A 21,212-nucleotide genomic window follows, 5' to 3' on the forward strand; every position below is an offset into this window, starting at 1 on the left:
GAGAGGGAGGGGAAGGAAGGGGGGAAGGAGGGGAGGGGGAGGAGAGGAGAGAGGGAGGGGAGGGGAGAGGAGGGAAAGGGAGGGGAGGATGGGAACTTAATTTTATGTTGAATTATAATGCCCAATAAAATAGTAACTCAATATTAAAAGAAAATAAGACCTATTATAAAAGCATAATTACAATTTGCTTTAGAATATATCTGTTGCAAAATTAGCAATATTTCCTTCTATCCTTTGTGCATATCCAAGTTTCTCCAACAAAAGGTACTAAAATCCCAGAAAGGGGCTGCAAATTTGCTTATTAGTTCAAGCAATGACAACTGAAAGAAACCTGAAGATTTACATATTGATACAGTAACAAAGGAAAACTCTCTGGCCCCATTCTTAGACATGGCCAGTGAGGATCTACTAAATTCGCCTCAAAAGTCTCCAAAGTAAGAAATTACAATTACCCAAATTAATATGGTGACAACATTCAACAGGAAACAGAAGACAGAGTTTTTATTCTTGGGTCTACGTCAGATTGGCTGGATGGGCTCTTTAGACTTTGCTTTCCTTCACAAAAACAAAGACTGGTCCCTATACCAAGAACAAAAATATTTCATAATATGAACTGAAATATAAACCTGCTCATATTTTGTTAATTTTGTTAGAAATAAGTAACAAAATTTAATATATCCTTGTGGTTGTTCCATCTAGTTCCAGTTAAGAACAATAAAAATGATCACAAGTCATGTAAAGAAACTGCTGAAGAAAAGGGGAAAGGGTGCTCCTTATACAAAATTAAGATATGCTGGACAGTAGGGCAAGAAACATAAGTTTGAACACTGGATACTTTCTGGAAGATTTTAATGTTGACTCATAGTAATAAAAGAAGGAATTGGTTTTAGAAGACAGGAGATATGCAGAAAAGCAAACCACAAATTCACTTCTTTTAGCACATGCAGTTTTGTTCCACCATCTATATCTGTGCTGTCTGGGTAGCCACTTGTTACAACTACTGAGCAGCTGAGACATGACTAGTCCAAATTTAGATGTGTGCAAAAAGCATATTGGATTTTGAAGACTTAGTATGAAAAACAGAATTTAGAATATCTCATAATTTTTGAATTAATTACATGTTGAATGGGATTTTGATTATACTGGGTTAATTTTTTAACTCTTTTTTTTTTCCTTTTGAGACCGAGTCTTACTGTCGCCCAGGTTGAAGTGCAGTGGTGCGATAGCTCGTGCAGCCTCTGCTTCCCAGGTTCAAGTGAGTCTACTGCCTCAACCACCTGAGTAGCTGGGATACAAGCACACACCATCATGCCTAGCTAATTTTTGTATATTTACTAGAGACAGCATTTCACCATGTTGACTGGGCTGGTCTCGAACTTCTGACCTCAGGTGATCTGCCTGCCCGGGCCTCCCAAAGTACTGGAATTACAAGCGTGAGCCACTGCACCCAGCCAATTTTTTTTAAAACTTGTAAAATGTCTACTAGAAAACAAAAATCATAACTTCTTTTAGTTTCTACTAGAACACTGAAGATTACATGTGGATTGAATTCTATATCCTTGGACAAAGGTGTTCTACACTCTTACGACGGTGGCTCTCACACTGAATTGCTACCATGATCTTCCCTGTAGCTTCCACCCAAGCTTTCTGGAAATTAAAGGACAGGGGGAGTTTCAAATGGCAGAAAATTGAAAGAATGCCACTTTCCTTTACTGCCCAGAACCTGGATATGTTAAAAGCCCTTAGCATATGAGTCAGTCCCAAACAACGAAGTGCTCTATCGACAATCTCAGCTGTGCCCCCACTAGAAAACAGGACGATGATCTCATTTGCTAGGCTGACTTCAGCAACTTTTTATTTGGTGAAACCCAACTTTGTATCTTTTATTTATTTACTTATTTTTTATTTTTCTCTTTTTTCTTAGGAAGACCTCACCCGAAACAACTTTGTATCTTTAGCACTGACCTCTTTTTCCCCTGAAGATCCACAACTATATTCCAACGACCCCTTAACATCTCCAGCTGGACATTCCATGGGTGTGGCACAATTAACAAATTTAAACCAAATTCAGTATCTCTGACCTCCACACCCCTTCAAAACAAAAACAAAAACAAAAAAACCACAAGCAAGAAAGACAGATCTTGCTCTTTACCATGAATTTTCCCTCAAGGAATGACATCATCATTAACACAACCATGTTTCTGGGGCTAGCAACTTTTCCCTTGCTACCGCACATAAACTACTTGTTACCAGAATCCTTGGCCAGTCACAGCCAGCCTTTCCTCCCTATTCCAATTGTCATTGTCCCATATATGATGGTATTTTCTCCCATCCCAGCAAAGACATTTTGGGACAGAGGAAAATTGTTCCTTTATGTCTACAGCTTAACTAATTTAACCAGCATCAGAGGAAAATCGGAGCAATCATTGATGCTAGGTAAAATGTAAGGTCATAAGGAAGCCTTAGAAAATATGACTGTATTTTATATTAAATATATATTATTTATATTGGATATATTAAAGGAAATATCATGAAGTCTACTAGTAGATAAGGATAAGTGACTTACAAAGAAGTTAAAAATATGTATGATTAGATATGCTTAAATATAGTACATGTATATGGTAATATACTATATATGTATAACTATATATCTCGTGTAATATATTTATATATTAAATGATTCTCATTATGGTTACTTCAAGTAAATATAAAGGGCCATTTTAAGAACCTTATTTTTCAACACATTATTAGGTAAATGCTATCTAAAAACAAAGATATTACTTCTAGATTTTAAAAGGGCAATGCATAATAAAACTTTATTTTGCTCCTAAGTAAATGGTTTAGTCTGAAAGGTCAGACAATGGAGAATTATTACCACCTTTTGACAGTATAAAATTGCAGGATCAACTGCCTCAAATACTGCAAAATGCAACTTTCCTTCTTTTACCATTAACTTGAAAGTCCATTAAATAAACTCTGAAAAAGCTGGAGATACATAAATGGATGAGAAACATCAAGGCCTACTGGCATCCTGGAAAAATGACAATATTCACAACCAATGTAAGTCTCAGAAAGTGACTGCACAACAGACCTGCTTCCAGTATTAAAAATAATAATTGAAATTAATTTAATGTCAAATAATTTAGAACTACATGAACAGATTATGAGACATTCAAACAACTGAATATGTATACATTAAATATGTAGCTCTTTGTCTTGATATAAAGGATCACAAAGAAATGAAAAAAACAGTATGTTCCAATAACTTTAGAAATAATGCATATGAGAGAGAAAAAGCATGTTAAAATGATAAACACTCAAAGTTGGAGTTGATAGAATGCGGAGTAAGATTTTGCACTTGCTTTGACATGTTTCCCACTTTAAAAAATAATTTTACATATTATCCATACAATTAAAAGAAATGCTTGACAATCCAAAACTTGAGGCAAAAAGAAAAAAGAGTCAAGCGGGCTGAAAGAAAAGCCAATGGTTGGGATGAAAAAAACAAAGTTCCTATACAGGTTAACAATTATAAAGTTTGAGAGGGTCATTTTGGTTCTCTAACTAGAAAAGCACACATATATGCACACACATAGACACTCTCCAATGTATACTCATGTTACATTACAATTTGACTAATACAAACCTCAAAGATATGCAGCTGAAACTGAAACAATGTATTGTCTAAGTTACATTTGTAACTGATATGCTGAATCTGTTATACAGCTTGAAGTGGGCTATCAACCATGTTTGCAAATATTTTCATTATGCAGAGATCTACATTATAAAGTTACCTCATCTAAAAATAATATAACTTTTTTATGATATAGGGAGTTCCTTGACAATAGACAATGGACACATTATACTATTATCTTGAGCTAAGTATTTAGCATCCTTAAAAAAGAAATTATGCACCAAATACTTTGTTCTTTCTTTCTGTTTTTTTTTAAAAATACATGTAGTAGCCAGTGAGTGTATTTTAAAAGATCTTAGTCATAAGGGAAATAAATCTTTTCTGGTTCTGTCTGTGGAAAGTACACAAAAGCAAAAAGATTTACACTTGTCAGACTTTTGAACAAAATATACTGTCTTATAATTACAACAATTAGACTCTGCCCTCCCTTGAGCCTTTAATTATCATAGCCGCATTCTCAGATTATATAATAATACCGGAAATATTTTTTTGAGAAAATTCCTAGAGAGCTACTATGAAGAGAACTGGGTTCTTAGTAACAATGCACTTTTGAAGAACTAAAAATATCCTCTGGGTATTTTCTTAAAAAGATCTTTCCAGTTTCCTGTCCAGCATGTAGGAAGCTTAGAAGTAGCCACTACAACCTAACAAGTAAAAAGCTGAATAAACTAAAAAAAAATCAACAACTCTTCTCAAATCTGTTAGAGAAGTCAGGCAAATACTGTTTTGAAGTTGGAGACAAAGTTGGGAAGACACAGAGAAACAAAACTTAACAGGGAAGAAAACCCTGTGAGAACCAGTATTCAGGCAGGAAACCCCAATTGATGGATTGCTACAGACTCAGAGTGGACAACTCTGGGAGTTAAAAACTCTAGGGGGACCAAGTCACAGCAGACTCCCAACAGGCATACGGTACAATCTGCAATCTTACCTAAATTTAATAAGATTAAGGAATGTGTGTTATAATGAGACTTAAGGGCAAAAGACCTGAATAGACACCTTGCAAAGAAGACAAAGATGGCAAGTTAGCATATGAAAAGATGTTCAACACCATACATCATTAGGGAATTGCAAATTGAAACAATGAGATACCATTACACAACTATTAGAATGGCCAAAATCCAAAACACTAACATCAGCAAATGTTGGGGAGGATGTGGAGCAATAGGAACTCTCACTTATTTCTGGCAGAAATGCAAAATGGGCAGGCAGCCACTTTGGAAGACAGTTTATTAGCTTCTCACAAAACTAAATATATTCTTACCATAGGATCACAGTGTCACTCTCCTAGGAATCTACTCAAATGAACCGAAACTTATGTCCACACAACCTTTACAGCAGCATTATTTATAATCCCCAAAACTTGGAAGAAATAAAAATGTCCTTCAGTAGCTGAATGGATGAACAGTGGTACATACAGACAATGGAATATTAATCAACACTAGAAAGAAATTAGTTATCAAGCCATGAAGGAATTTTACATGCATATTACCGAGTGAAAAAAAAAAAGCCAGTCTGAAAGGCTATATCCTATATGATTCCAACTCTATGACATTTTGGGAAAGGCAAAACTATGGACACAGTAAAATAATCAGTAGTTGCCAGGTCTTAAGGGAAAGAAAAAGATAAACAGGAAGAACCTAGAAGATTTTTAGGACAATAAAACTATTTTTTGTGCAACTATGACAGTAAATACACATCATTATGCATTTGTGAAAGCCCACTGAATGTACACAAAGAGTAAGCCCTATTGTAGACTATGGACTTTGAATCACAATGATGTGAAAAGGTAGGTTCATCCACTGTAACAAATGTACCGCTGTGGTGTAGGATGCTGAAATTTTTAAGGAGGTTACGTATGTGTAAGCATGGAGGGTAGATGGGAAATCCCTGTACTTTCTGCTCAATTTTGCTGTGAATTCAAAACTGCTCTAATAATAAAATGTATGAAAAAATCCCTTTGTAAGTTTAATCACATATTCTAATTTTAAGATTCAAAACAAAAAAAAATATACTCTGTACAACGGTCTCCAAAAAGGCAGTTAAAAAAATAAATGGACACTTCGATAATACATTTCCTAATGCACTTCAGGGATACTACAATTAATATTTAGACATACGTAAAAACACTACTGCGTAAAAGTAACCACTACTGCCAAGTCTATAAAACTGTAACAAGTAGCAAGGTGCTATCTCAAGAGTTTTGAAGCAATAGACCATTCTCTCAAACAATTTTATGTTACTTGAGCATACTTGTAACAGAGATTCAAATGTAATTCTATTACCCCACATTAATTTTTAGCATTTTGTCAAGACCAATAGAAGGGATTGGTTAATAATGTGAAATACAAGGCAACATGGGCAAATATATAACTCTGCATTTAATCGTTTTTCCCCTAGCAGCAAAGAAAATTGCTACCCATATACTTGTTAAATAAAAGATTAAAATACAAGGAAATAAAGTATCGTCAGTTTGTGGCAGAAGATATAAGAATATATTTGTTCTATTGGGATAGACAAACCAAAGTTCCTATACAGGTTAACAATCAATGTATAAGAGAGTCATTTACACACACACACACACACACACACACACACACACACGTGTGTGTGTGTGTGTGTGTGTGTTTATAACTTAGAATTACTTGTATGTCCCTGAAAAACATCCACTGGGAAAAAACAATTGCAGGCACTGAGACACAGCACTCTGCCTCAACTAACCTTAACTTTTCTATTTATTTTCAATTTTAGAATGGATGATATAAACATTAAAAAATGTTTTTACGTTTTATTACCTCTAACAATTAGGACAAGTCATTCAACAATGTTTCTGGAACATCTATTCATATCAATTATCTTTTAAGTTAAAAAGTTTTCAGAAAAATAATTCCAATTTTCTATATGGAAAAATTTCATGTATAATTTAGTACTTGAATAATGCTAATAATGCCAATGAATAAATTCTTCATTTTCAATATTCATTTTAGCAAATCTTAATATTTTCACATAGAAAATATCAAATGTAATTACTTGACAGAACATTCTGTTTATATTTCTGCAAGCTATTAATTTTACATAAGAAATCACATACAGCTTGGATGCTAAGGTCTCACTGATTGGTTCAGAAATGCAAACACTCAAAAGAACTGGCAAAAAGATTGTGCCCCTCAATAACAGATGGGAAGAAAATCTAGCACTATGGGATTATGAAGTGGAACTGTTTCTGAGGTTCAACTCATGGGTTTGTTTTGACAATTTATTTATTACCCGTAAAACCAACAAATAAGGAAAATAGCTTGAAGTAGTGATAGATTTCCCCCACCCACCCACTTTTTTTTTTTTGAGATGGAATCTCACTCTGTTGCCCAGGTTGGAGTGCAGTGGCATGATCTCAGCTCACTGTAACCTTCAACTTCCAGGTTAAAGTGATTCTCTTGCCTCAGCCTCCCAAGCAGGACTACAGGCATGTGCCACCACACCCAGCTAATTTTTTGCATTTTTATAAAAAATTAAAGAGAAGGAGTTTCACCATGTTAGCCAGGATGGTCTTGGGCTTCTGACCTCGTGATCCACCTGCCTTGGCCTCCCAAAATGCTGGGATTACAGGCGTGAGCCACCACGCCCGGCCCCTTATAGATCCCTTCTAAAATAATGTTACAAATGTCTAATTTTATACCATTCATGATCTTATATCCAAATAGTGGGCAATGGAAAAGTAACCTGTGTGACAATAAAACTTGTAACAGAAAATCCAGGTACCCTGTACTTTCTCACACTGACAGCAACTACAGCTAAGGATACAGAGATGTAAGGAGTCCTTAAGAAAACACAAATAAGCAGGTCCATACAACAGTGAGCACCTTACTGGCTCCTACCCAAAACTCATTGGTCTTTGCAACTCTCATTGTTTATAGAATAGCTCACAGAACACAGAAGCTCAAAACAGCCTGCCTAGGTCTTTTTTCCAGTTTATTGGACACTGACAATAGCAAAACCACCACTCAATTTCAGAAACACTCTATAAGACTCTTAGGTCACCCTAGTTTTAGTGTATACCCCAAAACTTTTTTGATCCCCCAATTATCTCAAAATGGTATCAGAGTCTGGACTTGGTGGCTCATGCCTATAAATCTCAGCACTTTGGGAGGTTGTGGTGGGAGGACTGCTTGAGCCCAAGAGTTCAGGACCAGCATGGGTAACATAGACAGACTTACTCCTTACTTAAAAAACAAAATACATATCAGAACAAATTGCAGGAGGCACATTAAGGAGAATCTGACATGTTAGGGTTGGTATAAACGTAGCCTATGATATTCCAAGGAAGCCAAAGGCCAAAGCAGGACTGTAAGCAGTGCTTCCCAATTATTTTCACATTATGGAGCACAAAGAAAAGGTAGCAGCTATACTGCACACTGGAGTAAGCAGTTTAGCTTGACCTTGGCAGGCAGTCCCAAAGGGTAGGGATGTATACCTGAGGTATACCTGTAACCCATCTGTGAGGCATCAGTGTGACTCCAGATGCCATAACAGTCAAAAGCCTTTATCTTAGGATCCAATGCCCTCAACACAGCTACTTTACAAACAAACCCACCATCAACAGCAAAAAACAACAGTGCTGAGAACTGAAGTACCATCAAAATCTCTATACTTTAATAGGTCAATGCTGCCACCATTAAAAGTACATTTTTTCCAAGACAGTAAGTCTGTCAAATACATATTTCAGGTGAAAGACTTCAGGGCAAAATATTTCAGTATCAAGTCTCCATAAGAAATATTTTATTCTAAAAGCACACCTTATTTTGATGGCTTATCTCTTCATTCTTCCGTTGGAACTGACTAATATACACAAGAATTTGAGCCTCTAATTATCTCTGTACCGTCCTCTACAGTGATGGGATGTATAGGGCAAGCAGTTCTGATGGGTGGGGAATCTGGCTGTCACCCAGTCAGAGACCTTGTGCTCCTATCTACATGGCTGTTTATGATCCATCCCCTACTTCGTGGGCCATGTAGAAATAACACGGAGGCTGACTTAGCATCCCAAGGGCAGGATAGGCAGAGAACATTCAGGCAGGCAATTGCACATTACTCCAAAACTCCTGCTCCCCTTTCCGCCTTTCATCTTTCCCTTTCCAGAAGCAAATGAATATATTAACATTTCCCACTCTCACCAAAAGACCTAAGATGACTGGAATCTTGGGAGAGGTTATTAAGCCCCTAGTATAACATGCTCTTCAAACTAGGAAATGACTATTTCATACCAGTGAGCTTTCTTTTCCAAGTTCTTGTGATGTAGCTGCTAAGTAAATTAAATAAGAGCAGACCATTCTCAAACTGTAAACTGCACGGCAATTTTGCAGAAAATATCAAAAGCCATAAGAATGCATGTACCTTTCAATCTAGCAATTGTAACTCTTGGAATTTATCTAAGGTAATAATTAAGGATGTGCAAAAGAATATTAATTTCCCTGCTGTTTGTAACTACTAAATCTTGGAAGAAAACTAACTGCCCCCAAAGTGGACAGTAGTTAAATAAGTTATCACAGAAACATAAAAATCACAAAGGATAATTTTGAAAGAGACAGAAATGTGCCCACTATATAATACAAGCTTGTGCATGTCATTCTTAAGTATAAAAATCAAAATACAGATAAACTATATGAAGTTACCTCATTCTTTTGGGTGCAGTTAAAATTGTGGTAGCTTTACTTTTCTCGTCTCTGTTTTCTGATCTTTCTTTAATGAGTATATAATGAACATGTGTAGTTTTGATAAAGAGAAACTAAAGGAAGAAAAGTAAAAGTTTATAGAATAAAAAGATGCCAAAGAAAAAGTCTCTGAAAGAGGAAGGATTACGAATGGGCTTTAGGAAGAACTCCTTACAAGTGTGATTGCGAGGCCCTGAAATGTGCAGCCAACATTGGTTACGGAATCTATTTTCCTTGGGGATTTGTAAGAAAAGGGTAGCCAAGTCTCATTTGAGGACAGCTTGAATGCAGTCCTGACCTCTGTGGCCTCTTCCAGGTCCATGTGTGAGAAGACTCAGCCAAAATTCAATTTTCACTCACTGACATACAAAGTGGTCAGTTCCTTACATTTGCCCCCAATCCTCCACAATCCTTTCCCCTATTCAAGAGACAACAACCCTACAGTCTTCCACCCAGCAATGAAACCCAATGACATTGAATTTATATGCCCAGTAATGTGCCAGCACTTTACTCAGGAAACACTGTTCAATGTTAGTTACTATTCTGGAATGTGCAGTTGACTTCTAGCTGACTGACTCATCCATGTTAAAGAAAAATTATAACTAATTTCAGCCACTTAAATATTCCAGACTGAGAAAAAGAAAATTTTAAATTACATGCATATTGACCTGTAAGTTTTATAACTAAAAATGTTATAAATAGTAACCAAAATAACTTCCAGGATATATGCTTAAGGACAATTAAAAATACTCATTTCTCACAAGTTCCTTTGCTCTAAAAAGGCCTCTAATTTTGTTTTCTAATACCTTCCTATGAATGCAAATGGAATACTTCCCAAATCCATAATTAGATGCATCTTTGACCAGGGAATCCGTTTTCCTGGCCCATGTGGAAGAGCTCACAGAAGATGGAGAGTCTGAGCATTGCAGGGGTTTAGCTAAGAATGATCAGTTACAATAGGTTTGCACCAGTTACCAAAACTGAGAAAAGTAAGTTTGAATCAGTACAGAGAGGCACAGAGATGCCAGGGTAAAGGAGCTTGCCAAGGCTGGAATACATGGTCACAAAACAAACAAAGCAGAATATGGTGGACGATGTGTAAATCGGAGTTTACGGGACCCATCTCCAAGACAAAGTCAAGATTTTAAAAAAGAAATACCAGCCCTGCTGAGACTCTCTTGCCTTTTGCCAGGGAGAAGTCCAAGCCATTCCCTATGTAAGAAAGGCATCTGATATAGATAACACTATACAACCCTTAAGATATATTATTCTCAGTACCAAACATCTATCATTTTTACGAAACAGTAATCCAGTCATAAAGCAGGTGTGTCCCTTCATCAAGAAGCCTCAATTATACAGCGTTCTTAGGAATACTGTGTTCTGATGAGTTTAGTTTTCTGGATGAGTGAGGGGTTCCCTCTTCTAACTGCAAATTTAAAAGAGAAAATATCAAGTACTTGGGATGGAAATATTCCTAATATCTTCTACACAGAAGGCAAGGGATGTAAGTTAACTTTTTCCTGATGACTCGCACTAATAATTATGAACATCAATGATGATGCAGTGCTGCATACTGAGATAACTTCAGGGCCCACTGAAGTGTATCGACGCTCAATGACCTGAAACTGCTGTGCTTCTTGAGTTCTTGTATCTGCATATTAGAGTCTGTCAGGCTACTACCTCTCAATATGGTCATGTTCTTTTTATAGATGCTCCTTCTGCCCTACGGTGAAACAGAAAGAACACTGAACTTAGAGTGAAGTCAATTTAGGTTATTATTTCCAGTTGAATGATCCTGGATAAGTCACTTAACATCTTTGGGCCTAAGTCAAATGAGGAAGTTCAGCTATCTCTCAAGGTCCTTTCCTTTGCTAAGATGCTTAATTCACATTTGCTGCTTCTCATCTGTTGTAGACTTTGAAATGAGAAAAATAAGCCAGCTAAATTTGCATAGGAAGTAACATAAAATAGAAACATAAGCACACAACATACTCTCTTATAAGCAAAGCAGAAAAACCTTATGACATCTATTTGTCTTCTCAGAGGCCTTACTTGTATAGTTTGTAGTCACTGGTGGGATCTCAGACAGCCAGGCTTTCTGGATAACTATGATTGTATTTATGATATTTCACTATATTTCCATAGGCTTCTATTTTACCTGATACTCTCAAGGCAAATCATTATCTGATAACGGCTCTATATCAGGCCACCCAAGAACAGAATCTGTATATCTTTCGTCATCTATGCTTGTCAGCAAATTGCAAAGTGAATACTCTCATCTTGAGACTTTTATTTAATGGTTTCAATGACACTTCAGAAAGTTTTCTAAAAGATGATGCTTGTGAAAACATAAGACACAGTAGAAATGTAAAGAATATTTTTCCAAACTCCATAAGGAAAGAGAATTTATTCATCTTTTATTTTTTAGAGTCCCTAACACATGATTTGTCTATTAGCAGCACCATCAGGAACTTTTAAAACCACATCCAAGTCCACATCTCTTCTCCCTCTGCTGTAGTTCATCCCTGAGAAGTCCAGGTCATGCCCACAGCTACACGTCCAGCTCTGCACAGATCATCCATCTTCAGCTCCCACCTCTCCCCTGAGTTCCAGACCTCTATTCCCTATCATAATCTCAGTTTGGATTTCCCATAAAATGTCTAAGAAAGTTTATATTGCCTCCTCATCTCACATCTCTTTCCCTTACCCCATACTTAAAAAAAACCTATAGCAATTATTCTAAAATTCTTCTGCTATATTGGATCGTGAAGAATACTAATCTACAGGAATACTAGGTGAGTGCTGGGTCAGGAGGGAAGAATATCCAAGAAATATAAATCCATAATTACTGAGGGGCCAGAATACAAAAGCTACCTTTTTGGAGGTTCTAAAGCAGTCAATCCTAGGCAGTGATTGGATAATCAAAGTTTATACTGCCTAGAGTGAACTGAACATGTGACTACATAAAAGTAGAGAGGGGGTTATAAAGCCCATGAAGCTGGGTGTTATCTACAATTCCCTTCTATTTATCCCATATCCAAAATGACTGCTGGCAGACAGGCCCCAGGAAAGCTTCTAAGTTATCCTCTACTGCCCTCAACAATGTACACCACTGGGATTTTTATTTTTTATTTTATTTTTTGAGACAGAGTCTTGCTCTGTCACCAGGCATCGGGCCAGAGTGCAGTGGCACGATCTCGGCTTACCGCAACCTCCACCTCCCAGGATTAACCAATTCTCCTGCCTCAGCCTCTGTGCCCAGCTAATTTCCGTATTTTAGTAGAGACGGGGTTTCAATATGCTGGCCAGGATGGTCGATCTCTTGACCTCGTGATCCGCCCGCTTCGGCCTCCCAAAGTGCTGGAATTACAGGCGTGAGCCACCATGCCCGGCCACCACTGGGATTTTTTTATACTTTTTCCCTCCTCACTTTAGGACATGCCGACAATCAGTTTGCCTTGGAAGGGATAAACTCCTCCTTTACTGACAGAACTTCTTTGTATCCTTCAAACCCTCACTGTGAGTCTGTAAAGATTCCTCTAGTTCTGCCATGCTTAAGGAGTCATTTCCTCTGTGTTCAGATTTCCCACTAGATTAAGAACTCCTCAGGGCTGAGCCCTATGTAACACTTACCTCTGTCTCCCCAGTCCCTGGGATACTGCTTGGCACCATACATAACTACAATAGGTGTTCAGGATATACATGGAAGAAACAGTACTTCCATAGCTCTCACTTAACAACAGGCCAGTCTCAAAATTTTCATAAGGCTCCCATCAAATCTTCCTCTTAATGCAGTACAGACAGGGAGAAAATGTTTTATGTCTACCTGTTAGATACACACAAGCAGGCATCCTAATTTACCCATCTTTTGTTCTTAACATACAGAGACCTCCTTATAATTTTAGACTTCATCTAACCAAAACCTAACAAATCCCACAGTGTGTAGTTAGGCTCAACAAGTGCTTGTTGTTGTTTGACCTTCTCATGCCAGTGGCACAAGGAGAGTTACAGGTCCATAGTGGCTGGGCTCGGTGGCTCACGCTGGTAATCCCAGCACCTTGGGAGGCCAAGACGGGCGGATCATGAGGTCAGGAGATCGAGACCATCCTGACCATGATGAAACCCTGTCTCTACTAAAATACAAAAAAAACCCAGAAAACAAAAAACAAATTAGCCAGGCATGGTGGCATGTGCCTGTAGTCCCAGCTAAGTGAGTTGAGATCATGCCACAGCACTCCAGCCTGGTGAAAGAGCAAGACTCTGAAAAAAAAAAAAAAATTTACTAGAGCCAGGCATGGTGGCTCACACCTGTAATCCCAGCACTTTAGGAGGCTGAGGTGGGTGGATCACCTGAGGTCGGGAGTTCGAGACCAGCCTGACCAACAAGGAGAAACCTCGACTCTACTAAAAATACAAAATTAGCCCGGCATGGTGGCACATGCCTGTAATCCCAGCTACTCGGGAGGCTGAGGCAGGAGAATTGCTTGAACCTGGGAGGTGGAGGTTGCAGTGAGCTGAGATGGTGCCACTGCACTCCAGCCTGGGCAGCAAGAGCAAAACTCCCTCTCAAACAAACAAACAAACAACAACAAAAAAAAACAAATACAGGTCCTTAATTTGATATATAGCTGATGCAATTTGTATTAAACTAGGTCCATTCATCTTACATAGTTTATACTTTATTTCCAGTTTAGCACAGTGAGAAAACACAGAAGGCAGAATCTGATAAGGAGGATTTAAACCATAGCACCAACACTTCCTGCTTGTGTGACCAATTTCTTTTATCAAAAAATGGAGATACTATAATCTACTTAAGTTTTTTTATTTATTATTAACCAAATGACAAGCCACATGGCAATGTACTATATAAATCACAAAGCACTGTATGAGTACTGGTCTGGTCGCTGGGTTTTTTTTTTGTTCTTGTTACCATAGTATGTCTTAGTACAATAATGGCATACTCAAGTTCATATGTACTGTGTTATTATCTCAGATCTGACATAATTGAGAAAACTGCTCTGAGAGTTCGGACTTCCTGGGATCAGCGTCACAGGGGATCTGAGTGGGCTTCCTCAAGCCATTTTGGGCAGGCTGAAGAAGCTTGTTGGTATCTATATGCTTCCAGGTTGGTGGGGCCAGCTTCTGCTAGTTCTACCATATGCCAACTGGCGGCACACAGGAGCATGCTAGTGCCACCAGCTCCACATATACACACCCACTGCCACCCCTAAGAGGTACCAGACTGTTGGACAACTTGGCTGCTAGCCTATGAAAATGTGGAAACGCTGAAGAAACATTAGCCAGCAAAACACATACTGGCAGCTGAATCAAATGTTTAGGCTCTTCGATGTACCCAAATAAATCGTTTCTGTGTTCTAACAAATGTTTTCTTTGGAAAGCATTTTTCAGTGCAGATGCTTTCAAAAGTACCCATTTTTTATGGGTTAAATCAAGGGCTCAAAGCAGCAGAAGGGTGGGGAATGTTTTTAAACAAAATTGCATCAGCTGCAAAAAAAAAAAAAAAATGTTAACATTGACTGAGGGAAGGCATCTTTGAAAAACAGAAAAATTGCCAGTGGTTTTCAAAGTTAGATTTTTACAAATTTTTAAGTGTTAAAAAATTATAAGCATCCAAAAATAAGAAATTTATTCAAACTTGGCAAGGGACAAAAAACTGTGCTAATTTAAAAAATATGTATTGATAAACATGGTTCCGCCAAAAAAATGCAAGCAAGCAAGGAGTCAAGAAGTTAGGAATTATAAATTAAACTCTTCTTGCCAGAGACTTTTAATAAGCAATTGCAAACACATTTAAGAATTTTTATACTGAAAATAATGGTTTGGGCGACGATCATATTGCAATCCAAATACATTAACTTCCTTCACAAAATAGACTATACAACCAAACCCCAGACAGAGCTCCTGACATACTGCCAGCCTCTAATGCAGGCACAGTAATATACTGTTAAGAGACAGAACAACTGATTCCTGTTCTTAGGCAACAATCTAACGCATATGTAATTTATTTGGGCTATGCTACCCTTTTCCAGTTTAAATACAACTCCATGACAATATCTTTTAAGACAGGAAAAGTTACTAAACCATAAACTATAAAGCTGATACCATGGAAGTACCTGCTTTAAAAAAAGCATGGTGGATATTTCTCCTGAGGCTCAAAACAAGGAAACTCCATCTTAATAGTGACTAGTTTCATCACCATCAAGAGACCTTATATGCAACTACTGACATCAATGAAAATACTACATTCACAATGGTGGTGTGAGCTATGGATAAATAGAGCTAACAGATCCAGCACAATGGCTCCTGCCTGTAATCCCACCACTTTGGGAGGCTAAGGCAGAAGGATCACTTGTGACCAGAAGAAGTTCAAGACCACCCTGGGCAACACAGAAAAACCCCATTTCATTTATTAAGAAAGCTAATTGATCTTTTAAAGCAAACTGATCAGTTGACCGTAGGGCAAGGGTTTTAAACAGTATTGTTCTCCATTCACAAATTAACTGGTTGTACAACTACACTGGCCAAATCAGACTTTTGGCGCCACAGAATCATTAAGTGTTCATTAAATCAAACCAAGTGATATAAAATGATGCTCAGGAAAAGAAATGCCGACTTATAAGAAATGCTGACTTATAACAAATGCCGAAGAAAACCTTAAAATTCTGAAATGCTTTGAGTAAAAGGAGGAAAAAATATAATATCCATAAATATGTAAAATCACAGTAACCTGCTAAATGATTTAAACCACAGATGAAGGATTTAAAGACTAATGTTATGAGTTTTCTTTCAAGAATAAAGAAACACTGACAATAACAAACATCAACAACTGAAACTTTCCCCATTATCCTCATATTATTCACTGTAAATGTTCCATTAAAGAACGTCTTTAAAAAATCTTCAAAGTTCAACTCTCTATAATTAATTCAATTCATAAAATTATCAATATAATTGAATAATAGTTTATAATAGCGTGGTGGTTCCTCAGGCACATATAGTCTATCTTTAATACATATTATGAATAATTTCCTTATCAGACATCTCAGTAGTATTGAGTATAACACCAATTGCATTTAAACATAAATGTCATAAGCTGGATGTGAAGGTTGATTCTGGGTTTCTTATAAACCATAAATTTCAGTTTATTTCTATCACCTAGTATGCCTCAGATGGAATTCGCAGTAATCACAGCTACAGTGGAGCAACTTCAAACATAAATGAAACAAATAACTGGCAGATCGATACGAGGTGACAGACTCCCAGCTGAAATCTTGCCCCAGCGTGACCCTCTACTGCCCTTCTGCACTCTAAAGACTTAATGAATCACCAGGAGCACACCAAGATTGTGTGTGTTTTGCCCGTGTGAGAGCTGGATTTATATCAGTACCAAAAAAGGATCATCCCCTGCCATGAGACAAATACAATAAAAGACTCATTTCTACAAGATACTGGACATGATGGTTTCATGCAGCATATGTACCTATCGTATAAACACTTCATCATTCTAAACTGAAACATCAAGAATGTCAGAAAATCAGGCTAATGAGGGGATAATTTTAAATGATATGCAGTTTGTAGCAAGTTGTTTCTATATTGGCAAAAGGAAATGGTGCAACAGCAATATACAAAAAGCAGAAATGCAAAACCCATTTAGCTTTCTGAATATGTTTTGCCCCAGGAAATGTGTAAAATAATTTTGTTATTTAACACTGAAGATGCACCTGTGGGCACCAAAGTAATCTTACTTAAAATAATCACCCTGTGGAGAAATCTTAAGTTCTTTAATAAATAAAAATCTATGCAATAGGGCTCTTACCAGTAAAAAGGAAAGCCACAGTATGAGACAAAATGCAACCAATCTCCCTCAGAGGTAGCTTCCTGCCATTTAGCTGAAAGATACAGAAATAGTCTGCATGCCTTTATACATGTTCAGTTTCTCAGTGGCTCTTTGAAAAGGCATCATTGTCCAAACACGACCAAAACAGACAGGGCAACGACATTTTGACAGACTTGCACAGACTCCAGCCCAGCCCTTCTCCAGAATAAGTTCCATCCCACTCCTCACCTTGAATTACAGCAAAATGGAAGATATAATAAGCAATTCTCAAAGTGTAGCTCCCTAAAAAAATGGACAGGTCTCAACTATAGTATGAAAGGTGGAAAGAAAGATTAACCAACACCGTATCACAGGACACAGAACATCTGCCCAGCAAGACAAGAAAAACAAAGAATATGGAAAATAGGTAAACATAGCACAGGACAAAAAGGAAGTAAAGAAAGAAGAAATGAAAGAAAGAGAAGGAAGAAAACAGCATGCAAAGGAGGAAAAAGCACTCACTCTTAACATTTACACAACCTAAAAGAAGAAGGCTTCATGTAACAGGACTTCCAAAAGTGATTATCAATGAACAGGGACTCAAAGATGAAAGGATAAGACAATAGAAAGATGTCACCAAGCCAATAAAACATACCGAAGACCAAAAATGTATCAATTCAGTACTCATAAACACAGCAAAAACAGCATGGAAATGAAGAGACATGACTAAAAATAAAGGAAAATGGCCAAAATTGAATTAATAATGTAGAAGAAAGGCTCAATTCCAAAGAATAAAGAGGAGAAAGAAATACTCTTTTTTAATGGAGAAAAGATAAGAGGCATGAAGAACAAAGAGAGCCTGAAAATTGCTGATCCTGAAGAACCCAAAAATTGGATAGAAAAATATTTCAAGTAAAAATAATATAAACTTTCCCTAACACAAAGAACAGATTGAAGTAACAGAGAGTGTTCCAGGAAAAATTGCTACAGAATGATCCAAAAAAAGTTATATCCTTAAGTTACTGAACTTAACTTAAAAGACAAAAACAAAACAAAACAAAAAAAACCCTGCAGGTGTTCAGGCAGTAAAGAGCAATTCACTGACGTGGGGGAAAAATCAGACTGGTCTCACCCTTCCATTAGCAACACTCAATGCCAGAAGACAAAGGAGCAACGTTTACAGATTTCTAAGTGCAACCCAAGAATTTCACAAGGCCAAATATCTTTTGACTATAAAAGAAAATACATTTAAATGTGCAAGAAGTCAGGAAATGCATCATCCACAAGACTTTCATAAAATAAACTCTCTAATAATAAAATCCAGTCAAACGAGTCATTAACAGAGATGCTATGGCAAAAGGATTACTTTGACACTAAATTTTTACAAAGTTCTGAGGAAGCGTATGATCCGATTACTTTATTTAGTCAGTTGGAACTTAGAATAGGAAAGTAGCTGTTTAATACACTCAAATATAAAATTTCTCAGGGAATGCAGAATGTGGTATTTTCTTAAAATTATTTGACAATGAAAACTCGTTGATAAATAAAATAAAAAATCATGAGAAAGAACCAGGGATGAATATCAAACAGATTTAAATACAAAAACTATAATTTGCTGTTTGACTAGCAGATAAACTCTTTAAGAGCACAGTACAGGTTTCTTAATTTTCCAGAGGACCAGATAGAAACTTCTACATGAGCAGTTAGCTTGTAAATTTACTAAATCTTCAATCAACCAGTAAAAGGAAATCTTGAAACTTCAGTGCAAAGTTTACCGTAGGTTTATCACTGTATGTTCCTATTTTAAAAACTTAATTATTCCATTAGTAAAAGATGTATGTTCATCTAAAAATCTAACTACATATTGAGTATGTAATTAAAAAGTAAAAATTTTTTGTTCTGTTTCTGCTTTTTTCAGCTCTTTCCTGCAGGCCAACCTTCTCTGCTCAGCCCATCAGAACACTCATTCTACTGTATAGAATGAGGTATTGTCCAATTCTATAATTATAAATAAAATCAAATTAGATCTTTAAACCATATTTGTTGTAGTTTTGTTTTGTAACAGGCTTAAAAGATCTCATTTTCCAAACCTGATTTTCTTGGTATCATTTCTCACTTCCTTCTTATATTCAACCCCACATACACTCAATAATTAAATCATCATTTTATCTACCTCCTAAACATGCTCCAAATCTACTCATTTTTCCCATGTCTACAGCCAAGCGTAGGCACTGCTAAAGACACCATCACCATCAGCCCCTTAATCCGGCTGTTCCACTTTATTTTTCATTCCAGTGCTTTTCACATGCACTGAATTCCTTAAAGTGTAAATCTCATCATGTCCATTTCTTTCCTAAAGCTCCTCACAGACATACCTTCTTAGGTTCTAAGTCTCATTATACTTTAGGTTCCTCTTCCCTTCAACAGGTATATTTCTCTGAGCACTCTACTCTCAAATCCAGTCGATCTTTCCTCAGTTCCTCAACTGTGCAGTGAACTTCTGGCCTATGTTCCTTCTCCACCACTCCTAACCCTCCTTTGGTTTACCTCTAGTCATCTGTAGGTCTCTTTTAGCTTAAGTATCCTTTGCACTGAAAAATCTTCACAAGAGAACCCCAACCCCAACCAAATTTAGGTTGGGAGATCCCAACATATGTAGTCACAAAACCACATACTTTCAATCAAAGCTTTCCCACACCGAATGGAGAAGTGTCTTTACGCTGGTCTGCATTTACTAGTAAACCCCATGCAAGCACACATTATACCCACTATATTCATGGTTGGAAGCCCAGAAACTGGCACATACGGATTCATAAAAAAAAAAAAAAAAAAAAAAAAAAAAAAAAAAAAAAAAAAAAAAAAANAAAAAAAAAAAAAAAAAAAAAAAAAAAAAAAAAAAAAAAAAAAAAAAAAAAAAAAAAAAGCAAGTTGAGGAATTAATGAATGGGCTAGGACAGAAAGTGTTTTCGTTTTGCTTTTTGTTGGTTTTTGTTTTCTTGCTGTTTTTACAGCTGATCCATACAGTATAAAGCTTATTTTAATCCTCTCTAAAGCAACAATTGTAAAAGTTGTTCTTCAGCAGCCACTCTCAATACACTTTTGAAAAATAAATAAATGAAACAGGTACAAAAGTAATTTAGGAGCATGCCCCTCTACAGCGTCTCCAAGTTGACAAATGATCATTCCAAGGAACAGGTTGCTCAAGATAGAAATTGAAGCTTCACCATCCATACACTCTCTTTCAGATCACCCTCACAACAATCATCAGTATTTCTGAATTCTACCTCAGAAACATATAATGAACTTCCCATTACTTTTATGTCAGGTGTTAACACTGCAGGCCAAGCCATCACCATCTCATGCTGCCCCACAGTAGGGTTCCTACTTCAGTACTTCAGTTTTTTGCAATCTTCTAATCCATTTTCTATATAGAAGCCCATGTTCTCTGCAGAACTCTTGATCATATAACTCTCCTGCTTGCTATTTTTTAATGACTGACTACACTTAGGGTGATGTGAAATAATATCCTCACTATGCTGAAAAAAACTAGCTAGCTAGAGTGTGTATGTTAAATTCAGACTAACAGGCATTTAAGTAAAATGCATTACAAGAAAGATCACTAAGCAATGAGACATAGAGTCAATTTCCTAGGAGTAATTTAAAAAATACTAAATGAGTACACCTACTTAGCATATTTCAAAATGTATAAAGTCAAAATTTTTAGAAACACAAGGAGAAACTGACAAAGCCATCATTAGAATCAGAGATTTCAAATAATTCTTTCACCCATGGGAGACTGGTCAAGAAAAAATTCAGTAAGGTTATAGAAATTTTAAGAAAAGTGGGGAAAAGCTTTATCTATTGGACAAACATACAAGGATGTATACAATAAGAAGATAACATACGTTCTTTTTCTTTTTTTTTTTTTTTTTTTTAGAATCTTTACTCTGGTCACCCAGGCTGGAGTGCAATGATG

At 36.7% G+C, this 21,212-nt stretch overlaps 1 protein-coding gene across 13 annotated transcripts in view; it reads right to left on the reverse strand.

The window, feature by feature from the left end:
* Window positions 1-21,212, reverse strand: part of KLF12 (Kruppel like factor 12) — a 647,154-nt gene that overhangs the window by 277,545 nt on the left and 348,397 nt on the right. The window lies entirely within an intron of this gene.

The sequence above is a fragment of the Cebus imitator genome, unplaced genomic scaffold, assembly GCF_001604975.1.
Source record: "Cebus imitator isolate Cc_AM_T3 unplaced genomic scaffold, Cebus_imitator-1.0 Scaffold29, whole genome shotgun sequence".
NCBI classification, from domain to species: domain Eukaryota; kingdom Metazoa; phylum Chordata; class Mammalia; order Primates; family Cebidae; genus Cebus; species Cebus imitator.